Here is a 21,318-nt window from a genome sequence, read left to right as displayed (position 1 = left end):
CCTGGAATTTGGTACCTGGTACTAGACTGGGTTTTCCCCAAAATATCCACCAATTGTCCACAAATTGTATGTCATTGGCAGGACACCACCTAGACATGTCATGTGTCGTCGTTTGTGTTAATTTAGTTTTGGGTTTTTGTCTCTTCCTGTTTTATTTTGGTGATAGTAGTCTCCTTCCTGTTTAGTCTGCACTCTGTCAGTCTTGTCTCTGTCTGCCCTTCCCCTTCATTGTCTGCACCTTGGTGTTCCTCATGTAATTGCCCACACCTATTTGTGATCCCTACCTTCCCTATATATTCTTCCCCTCTCCCTTTGTCTGTTGTCAGTGTGTCGTTTTTTGTGATCTTGTGAAGACCAACCATTGTTAAGTATCTTGAACCTTGAATCTTGAACCTCTTGATATCTTCCTCAGGCTTTAGTTTATACAGAGTACGTTGTACTTCACTTTTAGTTCATTAGGATTTTTAGAGCACGTTGTGCTTTCTCCTTTTGTTAACCTTTTTGTGATTTTGAGTTTTTTGTAAAATAAATCTTTTTTTTGACCGCTGATCCTTTGTCTCGATGCATTTGGGTCCACATCTTGTGAAGTGTCGTAACAAGACAGCCAGCAATTGAGTGAAGACACGCGACTTAACATGTCATGACTGGTTAAGTTAAGTAGGGGACCAGAGAAAATTACGTAGTTCGACACCAATTCAGTATTGATTTTAGTGACCGATTGGTGTAATTGGGTGTCATTACTGCTGACGTGAAATACTATTTTACGATGTTTACAATATTTATGATATTTACATTTATTCTTAGCCAGCAGTTTTAATTTTGACTATGTCGCCTGCTCTGGCCCGGGGAATCTATTTTACATAAAGTGGTTGGTGGTGAATCCGAGGCTTTCACCTACCACATGCTTCCTTCGAAAAGTCACCCTCTATTCCTGTTCTTCTGGCTGCTCTGAAGCTACTGGGGGAACAGCAAACCTGAGCTGGTGGGTCTGCTCTGGCTAAAGGAGGGGACACTCTCCTCCTCTCTGACATATATTATGTACTTACTGGATGATGCGCTCAGCAGCCAGCATTGTGAAATGATATCCATAAAGGGTTACCAGAATGAATGATGTGCTTTGCTGTGAATAATGTGAATCATTATGGGTTTAAGAAGTTTTGCAAGAAGACAATAAATCACTGAAGTAACTCTGTTGTAAAATGCAGTGGGCCCTAAAACGATGTTCTGTCTTTACATTTTTGACATAATTTCACTGTAACACTCTCAGCAGCTGCATTAGTGGAAATGAAGTTCATGAAAATGTTTGCACAAACATTCTTTTTCTGTAAAGCCTTATTTTTTATTTGATACTGAGTTCACAGATTGTCACAGGTCTTTGCTGGGATATTCTTTCTCCTCTGTGATGACCTCTGAGCTGCCTGATAGTGGTTACCTGGTATTCCTCCACCTTATTGCATAAGGTCTGGACTGAGTTCAGATCAGGTGACATGGTAGGCCACACCTTCAGAAAGATATTGGTCATTATTCAACTGAAATAAAGTTAAAACTTAGCGTTCACTGGGAGGGGATCAAAATATTACAGTACATAGTGGAATCCATAGGGACAGTGACCTCTCTGGTACTGTCAACATCATGTAACTTGACTGATAACAAATTTCAAAGTATTGTCTAACATTACTATTATTGTTGCTGTTATTGTCATATCTGCTGCTGGGCCTGGCCAAGCGAAAGTGAACATCAAGGTCAATTTATTTTTTCTCTAAAACAATATTTTTGATTGCTCAGCATGAAAGACATATATCTGTAGTTTCTAAAACTGTGTTTATTTAATTTGTACTTGAATTACAACTGGATATATAACAAAATATATGAGAATACAGTGTAAATTAAGAACAGTAAAGGTTGTAAATGAATGTATACAGCATAAATTCAGAATGTAAATAGCAATTTGTAAATAAATATGTTAGAATATTTGCCTGTCTAATCTTATATTTCATAATAATCAAATACTATACTGATTTTGAATGTTATTTGTTATAGTAAAAACAGCAGAAAGATGTGAATTAAATACAGTAATGAAACATATCTTGCCAAAGACTGACAATTTTATCAGCATCTTAATAAAATCTTTGATTATTATTATGGTGCATCACACTGAACAAACACCTCACTCCGTTACTTTTGTGGATTCTCACTCCATTACCATGAATTACTGTCTTTTAAAACTAAAATAAAAAAATTATATCAGTTTCATTTTTGGATTTAATATATTCTCATATATTAAGAAAAGTGTGGTATGCTGAATATTTGTATTTTCCTTGAGAACAGCACTTTTTACAAACCTTGAATAACTGCTGAATATTTTTTCTTCACTCCGTTACTTTGTTAATGATGATAAATATATGCTTTTATTAAATATTTGGTTATTATTCTGTAATGACATGTTAAAGTACTTGCTTAGACCTACAATTTGAGCTATTATGGTTCCTGCTAAATTATTTTTTTTAAAGCAAATATGAACTGATCAGTGTTGCTGCACAGTGCTTTCTCACTCCCTTACTCGCTTGGCCAGGCCCTGCTGTTTTGTTCCATTATGCACTTTCTCACCTCATAACCACAACAGTATTGCACTACTGCTGTTCTTCTTATTTGAATAATTGTGGTCATCTTAGAATCAATGGCCTATGGAACATTTTATATATTTGTTTCTAAATGACACTTGGCACATGGATGCAGTCATGCAATAAGTTTACAGAGGTGACAAAAGCTGATGTGTAGATAATGCAGTAATTATTAAAGTTGAGGCTCTGAAGGGTAAGTTTTTTAGTTTGTTTGTTTTAATTGGCCATTAAAATACCCATAAATGCACTATAGAGAGATTAGAATAGAGTCATCAATAGGAGATTTCGGTCATTTTCCATTTTCAAAAAACAGGCTAGGCCTATTTCACTGTCAATGTCAAACAATCATAGAAGAAGCCAAATTTCTTAAGTAATCAATTCCAGGTGTAATTGTGGTTAAATGGATAGGGATACAAGAGTCTTAAGAAATAACCATGCAATTCTTTATTATGTACAAGGCTTATCCTGCTCATTATGTAAATATGTAAATAAGAAATGGATAAAAACAGTAGGACTCACTTCATCTGGTATTTGTTGTGCATCAGCGCAACCAATTGTATGTTTCATGAACATTATTAAATGAAATCATGTTTTGGGGACAAAATAGGTAAATATTTTCAAATTTGTCAGGTGTTCTAATAATTTTGCCCACCGCTGTATATGTATCAATGAAGGGACAAGATGTTGGAAAAATAATAAAGTACAGATGGCAGAAAGTTCTACAGTAATTACAGGAACTTTGTGTCCTCCCATTACCAAGGTTATAATAGTTTTGGATTTTTCGTTATAGTTTAGTTTTATTTAGTTTTGACTTTTTTTTCTCTAATTCAGTTAGTTTTGATTCGTTTTTAGAGCAGGTTTGGTAGTTTTTATTAGTTTTAATTTTTTTCTAAATGCTTAGTTTTAGTTTAGCTTTAGTATTAATTTTAGTTTTGTCGTATCTTTTATCTTCTTCGCTGTCGTATTTAAATAAATCCCATACTGGACTCTGCTTTCTCCCAACTTTAGTCTCCATGTTGCCAGGTAGAGTGGGGACGAGAAGATGACTCTAAATGACAAGTGACGAGAAGTGATGGACCATGAAGTGTCATATGGTGCTGCTAGCTAAAATTGCTAGAGCGAAATAAATCGATTTCGTATCAATCCGACAATGACAAAGATGAAAACCAAGGGAATTTTATCCATAATTTTTTTTACGTTTTAGTTAGTTTTGTAAGCACACAATACAGTTTCAGTTAGTTATCATTTTCTCTTTTAATTATAGTTTTTATTTATTTCAGTTAACGAAAATGTTTTTTCAATTTTCATTTTCATCATTTCGTTAGTTTTCATTTAATGATAATAACCTTGCCCATTACTGGAATTCATATAAATCAATCACAAGGGAACAATTTTGAAATTATTGTATGTGTACTTCATCAAGGCAGCAACACATCTAACAAATATTATTAGGACACATTGAATTAAAGCTGCGAGCAGCATTGGGTGGGACCTCGCACCGCACGTTCCACCTCCCGTGACCGTCAACACCTCAGCTCCACTCACACCTCTCTGTCCTGATACCAGCTCCCACCCTTTTGTGTCCATCATCCTTACATCCCTACGAATACCAGCGGCCCTCTGCTGAAACCACCATCACTTTTTAATGAGGCTTTTACTTTGGAAAAACCCTACCATGTGTATGTATGTGTTTGTATATGTGTGTTAGAGAGACAGAATCAGTCTGAATGAATTGAAATTATACAAGCAGTTGAGCATAAAAGTCATGATTTACCACATTTAAGGCTTTTATTTTGGAAAACCCTACTGTGTGTGCGTGTGTGTGTGTCTGTGAGAGAATAATTTTTAATGAACTAACACTGTAGAAATAGTTGAGTGTTTGGCATAAAAATGGAGAAGTTATTTAATAGTCATGATGTAGTATTTTTAATAAGGCTTTTTTTTTTTTTTTAAATGTACTCTATGTACTCTGTAATGTGTGAAAAATGCACTCCACTAGGGCTGTTGACGTTTTTTCACATAGGTGGAGCTAGAGAGCACATTTTGGCACTTGTGGGGTTAATTTTTACATTTTATTAAATTTTTCGCCAGGCATGACATACATGCCAAATTTGGTGAGTTTTTGAGCATGTTTAGGGGGTCAAATTCCACTTTAAAGTGACATCGGAAAAAAAAAAAAAAGAAACAAACGAAAAACAATAGGGCTTTAAGAAACGAATGAAAAGCAATAGGGCCTTGCTTTCAAGGCAAGGTCTCTCACTGTGAGTGAGAGGGCCTTAATTAATCCCTAATTAATAATGAGATACAGTAAGCTGCTCATTCAAACTCCAGACTGATGCACAGTAAGAGAAGAGAGGACTGGGCACCTGGGAATTGATGAGACCATTTAATTATAGATAATGAAAATAAACTTTTCCATGCAAGTTATTCTTTCGCAACTGGTTATAGTCTGTGGTAAATCATTACTAATCATTGTGTAAAATGACTTAAATGGAAATAAATATGAGTGATGTTCATACGATACTCTGATTCTCCCACTTTATGCAACTTCCTGTTTTCTCAACTACGTGTGTGTGTGTGTGTGTGTGTGTGTGTGTGTGTGTGTGTGTGGGTGGGTGCCCTGAGGCTGTGTGAGTCATGGTGTGACGTGTGTTTGTCTAACCATGGTGTGGGGAGGAACTCATACTGAAACTCCCTGTAGAAAATCATTAGCTCCTCCTTCTTCTCCTCCTCCTCAGGTGGGTGGGACATTGTCACATTATCATCAAATGCAGTGTGTTCAAATATAGGTCAACTCTAGCCTCCCACAGAGTTTCCTGTACTGTAATCACTGTTATTAAGGCAATGCACGAGTCACTATCTGATCACCAGAAACTCACCACAAAACATCTCCATTTTTTGGGAGAGAGTTACCAAATCCTAGCAACAGAGCTACATTCATGCCTTTAAATGTCATGTCCATGAATTTGTCCTTTCTGTACTGAGCTTTGATGACCTTTGAAGTTTTATTATTTCTGAGGTCATTTTGTCTCTAGTCTTACCTCAACTGTTTTAACTTTGAGTAACCCTCTCCACCATAGATTGGAGTACCTTCTCAAACAGACTGTTACAGCTCTTCTGTTGAATGGACACATCCAGGAAATCTTTCCTGCCACATTCGATTTCCAGTTACAATAATTCAACATTGATCATTAACCTATTTGCACTTAAATGCCATTTTGCATCTTCTCATTACAGTTTACTTTGCACCTTACAGTTTATTTACCGTAAATTGTCCAGGTTTTTTTTACCCTTATCTTTTTATACTTCTAAATCAGGGGTCACCAATCCTGGTCCTCGAGGGCTACTATCCTGCATGTTTTAGATGTATCCCTCTTCCAGCACACCTGATTCAAATGATAAGCCTATCATCAAGCTCTGCAGAAGTCTAATAACGACCGTCAGGTGTGCTGGAAGATAGAAACATCTAAAACATGCAGGATAGTAGCCCTCGAGGACCAGGATTGGTGACCCCTGTTCTAAATTATTATGTATACTGTGATGGCCTCACTAACCGTGTCTCTGTTTTTCATTTGCGTGCCCCTTCAACGCAAATGGTGAGCTAATGATGGGCTGGCAAACGCAGAGGCTTAAGGGACACAAAATCCGTTTCTGGGCTCGTTGCGTTTGCTAAACCTTCGTTTGCTCACTATTTGTCACATCTGCTACCAGACGTTAGTCTGGTTTTGTCTGTCTTGTTTGTCTTGTCTGTCATTTCCTGTTTTATTTTGTTAAGTTCTCCTCGTGTGTCATGTCTGGTATCTTTGCTTCCTGTCCCTAATCTGTTCCACCTGTGTGATTACCCGTTCCCGCCCTGATTTGTTCCACCTGTGTCTCATTGTCTTCCCTCCCTCTTGTGTATTTAAGCCCTGTGTTTCCCCTTGTCCTGTGCCAGTTCGTATTTACCTCTGTGTGATACTTACCAGTGTTTTTGGATCCTGTCTGTCTGTCTGCCTGTGTTTGACCCAGTTTGCCATCTCTGACTCCTGCCTTTTTGCCTAACCCTTGTCTGTGCTTCTGCCTCCAACGATTCTACTTGTTTTCGACCTTTTCGCCTGTTTTTACGGTACGTGAGCTAGCCTGTTCCCTATGTCCTGTTGCCTTTCCATCTACCTTCCTGTGTATGACCTGGATCTGTTACTGACTTCCTTCTGCTCTCCCCTAGTTGGATTCCCGACGTGTATTGCCGGTCCGAACTGTGGGGTTCCATCTCCGGTCCTCCTCACTAACCCTGTGAAGAACCCAGGACTCTGTGTCTTCAAGATTCTGTTTATTAAGACTATCAGATCTGTCAGTTAACTTCGTGTTTAATAAACACTATAAACTTTTCGTTTGTCTCTGGGTCTCGCATGTGGGTTCAGTTTTCGTACTCAGACCTTCACATTATTTGCATTGAAGGGTGCGCTAAACAGGTGCGTTCACTTTTTAACCCAGAACAATGCCTCTGCTCCCACTGTTTCTAGTCATCTGACAGCATTATGGTTACAATGAAGAATTATTATAAGCTATTTGTGACTCTGGACCACCTCCCTTACCCTCACCTGTCTGGATGGCCCTCCTCACCCTCATCTGACTAGATGTACCCACTCTGCTGTCTCCATGTGCCCCCACCCTACTGATTTGAACTGAATTATTTACACACACATATTGTGCATCCGGCTGGATGTCTAAGGATGACCCGAGTTATTCCGCACTGGTGACTTTATTAACAGAAGTGTAAACGGTTACTGAACCTCGCTCTGTTCCCCTCATCCAAGCACTCATACCTTATTACGCACACACACAAACACAAACACACACACACACCGGTTTTCCAGCTCCGCCCCCATACCGCTCTCATTCATTCATTCATCTCTCAAAGCCACACACACTCTGTCCCTTATGTCCTGAACTCAGGGGCGGCACCAAGGGGGGGCATGGGGGGGCAAATGCCCCTCCAGTCACAACCTTTGCCCCCCCACCTAGATTTGGGCAAATCTTTGGGGAAATTCGGGCAATGAACAAATATGAAAAATCTGTCAATGAATGCGTACATAACACATTTTGATACACTTATAATACAACCAGGCAGACAGTCCCCTCCCCCTCCTCCATGCACGCATCTATAGAGGGTTCTCTCAAAGGCCAGCTGGTCACTGTCCAAAGCCCAACTGCTGCTTGCCTGAGGGTGCCGCTTATCAGTTGTGTGGTGACAGCTTACAATTACCAGGCTTACACTGTGTCTTCATATACCAGCTCAGGACTTGTTTCACAGAGGTGACCTCCAAGAGGTTATAAAAAGCTGCTGTAGCAGCACTGTGGCTGTAACAGTTTTACTCTCCTCACCCAGCAGAAATCCAATGTTTTCTATACAAGCTGTGGATATAGGTATGTATACACACACACACACACACACACATATATATATATATATATACTGGGTGGGGAAGCAAAATTTACAATGAACATTTAGTTGTTTTTTCTCAGCAGGCACTACGTCAATTGTTTTGAAACCAAACATATATTGATGTCATAATCATACCTAACACTATTATCCATACCTTTTCAGAAACTTTAGCCCATATGAGTAATCAGGAAAGCAAACGTCAAAGAGTGTGTGATTTGCTGAATGCACTCGTCACACCAAAGGAGATTTCAAAAATAGTTGGAGTGTCCATAAAGACTGTTTATAATGTAAAGAAGAGAATGACTATGAGCAAAACTATTACGAGAAAGTCTGGAAGATACTATTAAAGAAGAATGGGAGAAGTTGTCACCCAAATATTTGAGGAACACTTGCACAAGTTTCAGGAAGCGTGTGAAGGCAGTTATTGAGAAAGAAGGAGGACACATAGAATAAAAACATTTTCTAGTATGTAAATTTTCTTGTGGCAAATAAATTCTCATGACTTTCAATAAACTAATTGGTCATACATTGTTTTTCAATCCCTGCCTCAAAATATTGTAAATTTTGCTTCCCCACCCTGTATATATATATATATGTATATACATACATATATATATATTCATTGCAGCCACTAAAGCGCAAAGTGTTAATTTCACACACACACACACACACCCCCCCCAACATTTTCTTTGCCCTCCAGTTGCCCCCCCAACTTTTAAAATCCGGGTGCCGCCACTGCCTGAACTAGTCTATATTTATCTATAAATCAATGCAAAGAATAAAATTCAGTGAGCAGATCAATCCTCAAACGGTAAATTCATTTATATCAGTCCAAAATCTCCATGGGAAAAATCTGATATCCTCAAAGATATTGTCAAACTTATGTTAAAAATCTTCTCTTTGAAATGTTAATAATATTTTAAAGAAAATACATGACAGAAATAACGTGAAATGAAGCTACAAGAATATATTCTTATTCTAATGTGGGCCTCCAAGGTCCGCGTTAAAATCAGCCCTGTAACACGGAACTGGGCGTGCGCACACTTTTTACCAACTCTATGGCAGGTCAACTCTATCACTATTCATCACTCCCACAACACGTCTGGTCATTTAAACGCCGTAAAAAACTGCATTTAAACCACCAAAATGCCGTAAAAAGCTACGTAAATGAGTTGTCCATGCTGCCTTCACCTGAATGACTAATGATATCCCAGAGTTTGAGTTGTCCATCGCAGACCCCGTTCACTTGAACGCAGCTATGTGCGCAGCTAATTTAGGGGAGGAGTTATCAGTGAGTCCGTTTGAGTGGACTGAAGACATTTACTGCTGTATCAGGGAGGAGCGACTGAAAAAAGTAGAGATGCGGGATTAACTGGAGGTGCATCTTCTTCCTATGAATGCAGATCCCCTTATGTGGTGGAAAAGCTGGGCCCTGGTGGACCCTAGCCTCACCAAAGTCATGCATAAGTAGCTCTGTTTAGTGGCAACATTGGTTCCATCTGAATGAGTATTTTCTCTAAGACAGGACTAATATTATCAGACAGAAGTCGCTTGAAGATGGCAAAAGTGAAATCGCTTGCCTTCCTTAACTCAAATTTGCCAAAGGATGAGAAGGAGAGGCAGTAGAACCCAAAAAGGATGACACTGCTTTATTATTTCAGGGATGTCTTAAATTTTGTTCACACTTCAATAAATATTAAGTTAAAGGAAGTACCATCTATGCTGTTCTACTCTATGCAACTGGCCCGTGAAACACACTCAAAAATCAGTTTTCTTTTACATATTTCAGGGTTTTTCAAAAAAGTAACAATAATTACTTTCCCTGGTAACTAATTGCATTTATGAAGGAGTAATTCTGTTACTAATTCAATTAGGTTTTGGAGAAAGTAACTATAACTAATTACTTTGAAAAAGTAATGTGCCCATCACTGTATATCTTACACGCCTTCGCCCATAAGTAGCTGGGATAGGCTCCGAGCGACCCCCGTGACCCTAGTGAGGATAAAGCGGGCTCAGATAATGAATGAATGAATGAATGAATGCATGTATGTCTTACATATTACACCTGTGTAATGTTATCCACAGATATGAACAATGGAACTGTAATGAAAGTAAATAAAAAGCTTTATTTATTTTGTTAGTATGCTGTCTGTCAATGTTGTGTACATGTTTAGCTCTCTGACCTTGTTTGAACTGAGCACGCCCCAAGAATCTCAGGGTGCTGTTTCCAGTTTAACCTGTGCTGTCATCTTTTCTGGACCTGAGAAAGCTTGTAAAAATACATTCTGCATTGTACATCTGCAGTTGTATTTTAACACCAAACTCTACAATACATTAATGTAAAATGACAAATACTGATTGGATTTAATGTCCACTAGGTAATTGCTCGTGGGTTTGAGGTATTTTCTTTGTTTGACCTGCACTTGTAATTCCCCCTCTGATATGTGTAAAGGCAGCCTGAGGACGTAACCTGTCGCATGTTTATCAGAGAGAAAACTCCTGACCACACCTACACTTTAAACTGTCTTTATCCTCCTGTTTAACCACTGCTCTATTGTCATGGCTCTGTGAGAGTAGGTGTGGTTGCCCTTTAGAATTACAGTCATTTACATTAGTAAACATAGGGAGCTAATTCACCTTAAAAACACAGAACAGGGTAGCAATAGCCAACTTTGCAATTACTTTAAATCAACAGACCTACAGTGAAAAATCCAGAGCCTTATACATATACATTCCTCATTTGATCCTCAAATGTTTGTAACATTTTTTTCCTAAAATTCCTTTCCATGGTGCACAAGAATCCACAGGAATAGTCAATGAACCCATCGCTCCACATCTAGCCTAAGCAAGTTATAATAATTTGTAACGTGTGCTTAAGTTTTCATCTTAAATTACTTTGGCTAACAATTACTGTGTTTGATTATTTTATGTATTTACACCAAACTAGGTCACAAATCTCTGCAGTGAGAAAATGGCTACTGTATGGCACAATGGATAATGCATCTGATTATGTATCGAAAATTTGAGGTTGTAATCTTGGCTGACTCAGAGTATTTACCTTTGGGGGCAACTGTGGACTTGAAGGTTGGGGAAGTGACCAGTGATCAAAAAGTTACCAGTTCAGTCCCCCAGACGGAGGGAGAAATTGTTGGCTGATGTGCCCTTGAGCAAGGCACATAACATCCCCAGGCACCTGACATGGGAGCCCACTGCTCCTAGTCTGCAGTGTGTTCAGGCATGTTCAGTTAGTGAGGGGTTAAATGCAGACGGTCAGTTTTGGTGTATGTTGGCATGTAACAAATAAACAAATAAAGGTCCTTAATTCTTTTTGAAACGCAGTCAAAAAAGACTTTACAGATTTGTGTAGTTACAAGATAAAAAGAATGTTTGTTTCCAAAATTCCAGTGGTACCCTGCCCATTACAGTAAGTTTTCATCACAATCTTAGTCATAATCGAAGTGCAGAGGTTCAAAAGCACCTTGCCCTTAATGCAATATGATTGAAAAAGTGGTTAGGTATAATTAACATTGTGTAACACTGGCATTGCAACCAATGTACAGCTGTGTAGTGATTTGCCTCAAATTTCATTAAACTCCAGACTAAACCACCTACAGCAACCATCAGCAGCAACACTTCAACATGCTAAAGCACTGCCATCACTCTGAAGCCAAGGTCCTTGGCCTGTGGTACACACTGGGACCTAGAACATATATACACATAATGTACTATGGCAGCAGACATCAACAGTACTGACACACAAACATTTTTCCATGTGGAATAGTCCCATCCCCTGTATCAGCGACAACCCTGGATGTTTCCCACGGAAAAGCCCTGCTCCCATAGAGGCAGGTGTGTTAGAAGTGAGAAGTTAGGCAACACAAGTAATAATAAGATGTACTGTGTTAAATAGTATAATTTGTACCATTTACATTTTAAGGAATATTATATCTGTGTGTAGGTAGGTACTATAACATGCAAAGCATTTAATGGTATTTAATAGTACATTTAGACAATTTCCTACTTGAAAACAGCTCACAAATATATATCACTGAGATGTCAGAATAAATTCCTTAAAGAGGATACATTCTGGAGTTCACCTTCATTTCTATTGAATATTTCCTGCAGCATTTTGTCTATGTGTGTATTTGAACACAGTACCTTATTTTACAGTTTCTACAATTTGACAGATGCATTTTAATCCATCTTTGGAAAACAATGTCACAGAGGAATTTAATATGCCAGGATAGAGATTCAGACAAAATTCCCTACTTGTTAAAAAAAATGAATCAATTGTCGGTAGATGTTTTTTTTTTTTTTTTATTGTTTGGTGTAAGGAAAACAGAATATCACCTGCAATGCAGCAATGCAGAAATGCTGGATTACATGTCCTTTTAATTCAGTGGTGTAGCTTAGGGTATACAGCTTTATCCGGAGTGTACCTTCTTACTTTTTTGTCAGCATTGTGTATACCCACTTCTAAATCCCCCCAATGTGCCCCATTCAGTTGTATCTGAGCCAAATTGCTGATTTTTCCCCCTAGAATGGTGAAGCCATGACCCACCCTACTCTACCACTACTTGGCTAGTTCTCGCTACCTTCACTGATTGGATTGGTTAGCTTTACGCATGAAGACTAATGAGCCAATCAGAGGCAAAGTAGGGCGGGTCATGCTGAGGAAAATTTTGCTAACCAGTGCTTGCCACCTCTGGAACCAGCGCCAGCCCAGTTGATTTACAGGTCACTGCATGTCTCGTTGAAAGATGTGCGATTATTGGAAATGTGAATGAGAAAGGCAGAAAAAATGTCTTTCAAGTGAGTAACACATATCAAGAGAACCTACTTTCATGAAATACATAATTCTGAGGTAAGTTTAGGGTGGTTTCCAAATCAGTCTCTGTTGAACTACTGGCCATATGACTGCACATTGGGAGTAGAAGAGATGTTAATCATTAGTTAAACTGTGTGAGTAAGCTAACGTTATGAAAGGCTAACGTTATCCTATGTTTGCCTAATGCTGAATACATTTTACATTCACGGAGCTGCTTGTGTGACCAGTAATTTCATAAAAACTTTGTTTTTATGATGGTTGTATTTTGTTGTTCTTAGCCTGCTTTACACCTTGTGTTATCACTAGTTTTACTTATTTAATCCCTTCCTTTATGTTTGGTGTACAGCACTTTGGCCAGCTGTGAAGTTCCAAATGTGCATTATAAATAAAGGTGGTATGGTATGGTATGGTATGGTATGGTATGGTAATAATATGGAGCCATTCTGGGGCCAAATGTTTTGTATATGAAAAAATAAAATATGAAACTGAAAATTTAAGTTTTGATCTTGAATTTTGAAAAATACAACAATGTTTTCAAATTAAAAAGATGTGTATGAAAAGTTTTTTCAGGTTAAATATAATTTTGATTCACTTTGGTAATTCTTTTGAATAAATTATTTATTTTCATTTTTCACTTTCATATATATTTTAATATTTGAGGTTTTATTTTTTTTCAGTTGCATGTTTTATGTTTTCAGATTCAGATCTTATTTTTTACGGTTTCAAATCTTATTTTTTCACTTTCAGATCTTTGTTTTGCTTTCAAATTTCTTTTTTTTTTTTCGCTTGTTCAACTTTTGGCCCTGATGTGGCGGGGAGGGCGTGGCCTCAACTGAGAGGGGTGTGGAATTATGACTGACAGCATAACAAAAAGGCTTCAGGACCTTCCCCGCTCATGTTGCCTTCAGGGAACGTAGGAACTAAAACATTTCAGACTCAACACTTTATATACACTATATTCATGTCACTGATAGTGAAAAAACTCATGCCAGTGACAAACTTACATTTAAGAAGCTGTTTTAGACAGTACTGAACACCATTTGTGGTATAATTGTAATAAATTATGCCAGATTGCGCAGATAAACAGCCACACATTAAATACATGATATTTCCAATGGCCACATAGCACAGTAAAGGCAAGTTAGCTTGTGGTTAACTTCCTGCTCCAGTCATAACAGTGGGGAAATGAACAGATGGAAAAACTCTGCACTTCAACTGTCAGAAAAAGGAGTAAATCTAATATGAAGGATACTTTTAAGTTCCAGAGAACGGTGGGTGGCTCCACTGAACATTGCTGTGTGCCACTGCACCGGATCGAGTCACTATAATACCACTGAAAAAAAATTGGAGTGTTATTTACTTAAGAAAACTTAGGAAAGTTTTTGCACTTACATATTGCAAGTAAATTCTACAGGGGCAATCGTCAAGTAAACTTTACTTGCGGGTATCAGTTTATTTTACTCGCAAACCTCAGGTAGTTTACTGTTGATTATTAATATGGTCATTGAATTTTACTCTCTCCTTCTTTGTAAGTTTTACTTAGACTCTGACTGCTTCAAACTGAAAAATCTCACCTAAAATCAATGGCTTTTTAAAGTAATTTCAAAATACTTTTGTAAACTTTACTTATGGACTATAAATAAGTAACATTTACACAACATTTTACATAGTTTTTTCTGCAGTTTTAATTGCCTAAATTTGTTCATAATATTTTGTTTACTGAAACAATGACTTTCAAAAAAAATGAGGCAACTGTTTTAATTTAACACTTATTTTTCTTGAGTGAAAAAATATTTTTTTCAATAAAATATTGTCCAACAGGGTTTGCATTGCAAAACAACAAGGTATATTTCACCCTGAAAAAAAAAATAACACATTTGACATGCTTCAGGAATCTTCAGTGCATCTTAAAAGACATGCTGTAGAAGACATACATAGCCGTTCAAATGTAGCAGAAGAACTTTCCCAGTGGAAGCTGTAAAATACAAAGAAATCTAATCATTAAAGCATTGTACTCAAAGTTACTTTAAGGCCAGGGATAATGGAGAAGCCACATTTCTTGGGCTATAATCATATCACTAGAATAACATAGGATTGTCCTTTCAACTTTGTATACATTAAATTTTATGCATCACAATACATAGCTTCAAAATTCTAAATACACTGCTTCATTTCAATTTGGAATGGTACCTCTACATTCTGTGATGAGGGTAAACCTCCTATAACTTATGAAGTGCAAAAAACTAAATTATTTTTATCTGAATAGCCAGATCGCTTTGCTTGTGACACTGCTTGTGGTAGTTGCTGCTTGAGAGGGCACTGTGTCAGCTGCAGAAAGTTGTTGCTTTGGGGAGGATAAAAAACAAAGACAAAATAATACATTAAAACTACAGAATCATGTAACAAAAATAAACTGCACCACTGTCAAACCATCAAATTTTGAACATTTGCAATCTAAATGAATTCATCTGGCGCACTTTGACAGTATCAATCACTTATCACATCAAGAAGTTGGAATGCCAAGTTGACAATTTCAAGGTTTTTAAAAATCAATGAGGGTTTTTTTTTAATGATTTGCTCCATAACTGAAACACCGAGAGGACTGAGAAGAGGCTTTGTCTCATTTGAGCTTGCATTTCCGACAGCACCCTTACTTTGAAGGTGGGATAAACGCCACCGCGGCAGCTACGTAGCCTCGTGACGTCATGGCGGCGCGATATGATATAGCCAGACAGTGCACAACATGAACAAGCAAGTCCTACACCTCCTGTTTAATCTTCTGAGAGGGACCGTGAAACCACACAAAAAAAAAAAAAAACACAAAACACACAGCCTCCAACATGACGGCGGTTAATTTGATGACAAGGGAATACAGAGCCGAGGTGGATTTGTTGCCGAGTTTGGCTCCGGACAACTCAGCTGAGTCAGGAGAGAGGAGAGAGAGAGTGCTCACAGAGCTAACTAACATTAGCGCCAACGGTGCTAACTAATGCTAGCGACGCGGCTACATTTAGCTGCAGTTAGCTCTCAGTTTAGTAATGAAGCTGCAGCAGTCAGTCCACCAGGAATCACCTCGGCATTGTAATGATCTCTGTCATCGTTGTTGAAGGCTGTGTGTTGCTCCGGTCTGGAGGTATTCATTGTAAACGTGCTGGTTGTTAGCATGTCTGACTGTTAATGGCTAATTTAGCAAGATGTTTGCACAAGCATACTCCAAAATACTATTAAAATTAAAATTTACGTGATGTGCGATAATGGCAAATATTACAGTTCATATTATCATATTACATTAACTCTGTTAAGTTACATATGCAGGAAAATGCCAAATGTCTTACCTTAAACCTGACCGTTGTCTTCTTGTGTTCAGGCGGACAAATATGCGCACGCATGCGTGTCACAAGGCCCATGCGCGGGCTCATAAACACGCAGCACAATTAAAACCTACTTGGTATTTCTAAGTTCATTGTAATGACTATGAAACCTTTGAATATTACGTGAAATTACATAATAAAACTTACTCTTCCTGCACAGTTTACTTCTTACATGGATGGCATATATAGGATTTACTTAAATAATTCCAGTTCTCACAGATACTTTCAAATAGAAAGTTAAAATTGTGACAGTTAACCTAGTAAATATTACTACACCACAAAGTCATTTTTTTCAGTGACGGACACCCTAAACCACAGGTGTCAAACTCCAGTCCTCGAGGGTCGGTATCCTGCATGTTTTAGATGTTTCCCTCTTCCAGCACACCTGACAGTCGTTATCAGGCTTCTGCAGAGTTGGATGATAGGCTTATCATTTGAATCAGGTGTGTTGGAAGAGAGTCCCTTGAGGATCTGAGTTTGACACCCCTGCCCTAAACAGAATGACAGTAGTTGTTCTGGTATGGTACAATTTTATTTTTTTTATTTTTTAACCCACCACCCCCCCTCATCGAGGGACAACTTTATGTTTTAATTGCAGCTTGTGCTTAACAAGAGACCAGTAACAATTTCAAGTTTGCACTCATATTGTCATTCATTCCTTGCTTGTACACATATATATATAGAGGGAGGGGTTCATATAAACAAAAGTGCACAGGGACAGGACTTAACAAAGGGACAGACTGACACATGACAATGGGACAGAACAGATACACTATATTGCCAAAAGTATTCGCTCTCCCATCCAAATAATCAGAATCAGGTGTTCCAATCACTTCCATGGCCACAGGTGTATAAAATCAAGTACCTAGGCATGCAGACTGCTTTTACAAACATTTGTGAAAGAATAGGTCGCTCTCAGGAGATCAGTGAATTCCAGTGTGGAACTGTGATAGGATGCCACCTGTGCAACAAATCTAGTCGTGAAATTTCCTCGCTCCTAAATATTCCACAGTCAACTGTCAGCTGTATTATAAGAAAGTGGAAGTGTTTGGGAACGACAGCAACTCAGCCACGAAGTGGTAGGCCACGTAAACTGACGGAGCGGGGTCAGCGGATGCTTGAGGCGCATAGTGCAAAGAGGTCGCCAACTTTCTGCAGTCAATCGCTACAGACCTCCAAACTTTGTGTGGCCTTCAGATTAGCTCAAGAACAGTGCACAGAGAGCTTCATGGAATGGGTTTCCATGGCCGAGCAGCTGCATCCAAGCCATACATCACCAAGTGCAATGCAAAGCGCCGGATGCAGTGGTGTAAAGCACGCCACCACTGGACTCTAGAGCAGTGGAGGTGCCTTCTCTGGAGTGACGAATCGCGCTTCTCCATCTGACAATCTGATGGACGGGTCTGGGTTTGGCAGTCGCCAGGAGAACGATACTTGTCGGACTGCATTGTGCCAAGTGTAAAGTTTGGTGGAGGGGGGATTATGGTGTGGGGTTGTTTTTCAGGAGCTGGGCTTGGCCCCTTAGTTCCAGTGAAAGGAACTGTGAATGCTTCAGTATACCGAGACATTTAGGACAATTCCATGCTCCCAACTTTGTGGGAACAGTTTGGAGCTGGCCCCTTCCTCTTCCAACATGACTGTGCACCAGTGCACAAAGCAAGGTCCATAAAGACATGGATGACAGAGTCTGGTGTGGATGAACTGGACTGGCCTGCACAGATTCCTGACCTCAACCCCATAGAACACCTTTGGGATAAATTAGAGCAGAGACTGAGAGCCAGGCCTTCTCGTCCAACATCAGTGTGTGACCTCACAAATGCGCTTCTGGAAGAATGGTCAAAAATTCCCATGAACACACTCCTAAACCTTGTGGACAGCCTTCCCAGAAGAGTTGAAGCTTTTATAGCTGCAAAGGGTGGACCCACGTCATATTGAACCCCATAGACTAGGAATGGGATGGCACTTAAATTCATATGCGAGTCAAGGCAGGTGAGCAAATACTTTTGGCAATATAGTGTATAAGACTGGACAGTGGGACAGAACAGACATAAGACAAGACAGTGGAACAGAACAGACATAATTTCAATAAATATAAAAAATATTTTTTGTTAAAAAATAAACTAAATTGATTATTTAAGTGAATTTAATCAGTCTAAAACAAGGGTCGGCAACCTTTAACACTCAAAGAGCCATTTCGACCCGGTTTCCACGGAAAAGACAACACTGGGAGCCACAAACACTTTTTGACATCTGAAATGAAGATGTTAGCCTATATATACCGTAAATTCCGGACTATAAGCCGCTACTTTTTTCCCACACTTTAAACACTGCCGCGGCGGCGCACCTCCGTACCATGGCTCGGTGCCAGGTGCCGTGGCACCGCGGTGGTGCCTCGGCTCAGGTGCTGGTGGTACCGTGGCACTGGACGAATGAGTTATATAGGACGAATGGCCCTGTAACTTACCGGCCAAATTAAAAGCTTTGGGAAAAGTATCCAGATGCCTTTTATTATCACCCAGTTATGTGTATTTATTCTATTATAGAAATAGCCCATGTTTTGGTCATATTCCAATCAGATCTGTAAAAAATTCAAATTCCAACTTGATATCATTGATACTTACTGATTTATTGTATTAATCCACTTCCTATCTCTTATAATGGGAACATTTTTCAAAGTCACACCAGATCCAGAATCAGATCCGGATGGAAATAATTTCAATACCTTGTGTTGATATCATCATACAGAAGCTGTATACCAAGTTTGAAGTCAATCAGAACTGTAGTTTCTGAGAAGAAGACGACTGAAATGTTTTCTCCATAAGAGCCCATGTTAAATTTTCCATAAGTTCCCGGATCCAGAAGAAGATCCTGATCAGCATGTGGCCATTATGTTTTGGTCATCTCCCCATCAGGGCTGGACTGAAGAAATTTACACTGGATATTGTTTATATTTACTGAGTTATTGCATCGATCCACTTCCTATCTCTTATAATGAGGAAATTTTTCAAAGTCACACCAAATCCAGAATCAGATCCGGATCCAAATAATTTCACTAACTTTTGTTGACGTCATCATAAAGAAGCTGTCTACCAAGTTTGAAGTCAATCGGAATTGTAGTTTCGGAGAAGAAGACGATTGAAATTTTTGTGACGGATGACGGACGGCAGACGACGACAGCGCTGACGGACGCCGCATGACGACAATAGCTTACAGCCTGTCAGCTGGTAAGCTAAAAATGGGCTTCTTAACATAAAACAATACATGAGAACGAGACAAAATCTGGGTTTCAAAACATCAGAGTCCACAGGAAGACAGGATCAGGACGGTGAGAGTCCAGGTTATGGCTCTGAAGTGAAATGGGATGACCGTCTATGGAGGTATGAAGCAGTGACAGCAGCAAAAATGATCTGGCACCATACCAGAGCATAGAGCCACTTCTATGGGCTCCTAATGGAGATCTGCTCCAGGTGTGACAGGTGCCAGCAGGTGAAGTTGATGATGAGTCTGAGGGAGGGGTTTGTGGCAGCGCAGGAGTGCACCATGACACTTACTATTTGTTCAATAGCTTTGCTCTCAACTCTTGTATGAATTGTATGAATTACCTAAGACTACAATGCAAGAAGCTGTTGAGCTAAAATTAGCATGTTCGACATTCTAAGTTTGCAGCAAGAGCTAATTTTAGCAGCTGGTTAGCAAGTTGGTCCGAACAGAAATATACACATTATGATACCGACAGAGCTGACAGAAAAGTTACTTCCAGCCTAATAAATAGCCTTGTTTCAGAAGTAAAATGGTACTTATACGACGCCTCATATGACATCCATGAGCACACTTGTCTTCTCTGTTGCTCTGTCCAGAAATCAACATCCATTATGGTGTTCAATCATGCTCCTCAACACCTGGTAAATGTACCCCGAAAAATGACACCATCAAAGTCACAAGCTGGAGTTAAACTTAAAGAATGAACTCCAGAAATTTAACTCTTTCACTCTTTTTTACTTAACTCCAGATTATTTTACTCCACAAATTTGCTGTGTATATTTATGTTAATGAGGACCTAAAACTGTAAATTTGTCCAAATACACCTTACTGTGGCGACAAGGAAATATGGCGACTGCAGACTTCTAAATGCTTCTTTTCCAAAATTGATAGACGTGGTCAAGTTTAACACTCAGAGTGTTAGAGTGCGTGAAACGACCAAAATACACACTAAAACTGACTCAGCGAATGTTAGTTTTTATGGATCAAATGTTATATTAACTCTGAATGGTGTTAAATACAAGTAACACTGGAAAATCAACAATGGCAGATTTGCTGTGTGGTTACACCAATTTCAAATAATTTTTTCAGGCATTAATATGGACGCCTATCATCAACCTTGGCATTTAAGTTTTTTGTTTTTCTTTAGTAATTTCCATAGTTTTCCTTGGGTCATACCACTTGACATGTAAACGTCAGCGCACGACATCATTCCTAAAATGTCCAAATAACTCATATTTATAAGAGAGATAATGACCTTGGCACAGGTTGAGTAGGATCAGCAAGTGTCCTTGATGATGTAATTTCCTGTCATATGAACTTCTTTTGCAATAGTAACAAAATTGCCTCTAACCTCCTAAGACCCACTGTCCACATTTGTGGACAAGAGTTTCACAATTTTATACAAAAAAAAAAAAAAAAGAAAGAAAAGAAAAGAAAACTGTCTACACACAAAGGACATTCCACAAAAATTTTAAAAACTGCATCTGAAAAAACTGTTGCATCATGATGTTTCCAATATAGGCACTTATTTAATTAACAAAAAAAAAAAAAAAGCTTGTACTTTGCTGACATGTCCTGGGTCTTAGGAGGCTAAAGGTGGTTACACCATTTTGATTATTCATTAAGTTTAGTTGACTGTCAAGATTCCCCAAATAAATACAAAAATTTAAATAATTATTTTAAAAATGTCTTCCATTCCTGTGACATGAATGTAGTGTCAGATTATGCCAATCTATATTTTGAGGCATTTTAATAAAAATTTTGCACTTTTTAATCAAGGTAAATTATTTGGTGCAAGGTTTTTATGGTTAC

The sequence above is a fragment of the Sphaeramia orbicularis genome, chromosome 15, assembly GCF_902148855.1.
Source record: "Sphaeramia orbicularis chromosome 15, fSphaOr1.1, whole genome shotgun sequence".
Classification (NCBI taxonomy): domain Eukaryota; kingdom Metazoa; phylum Chordata; class Actinopteri; order Kurtiformes; family Apogonidae; genus Sphaeramia; species Sphaeramia orbicularis.
The sequence above is the reverse complement of the archived record's forward strand: the minus strand, read 5'-3'. Positions refer to the sequence as shown.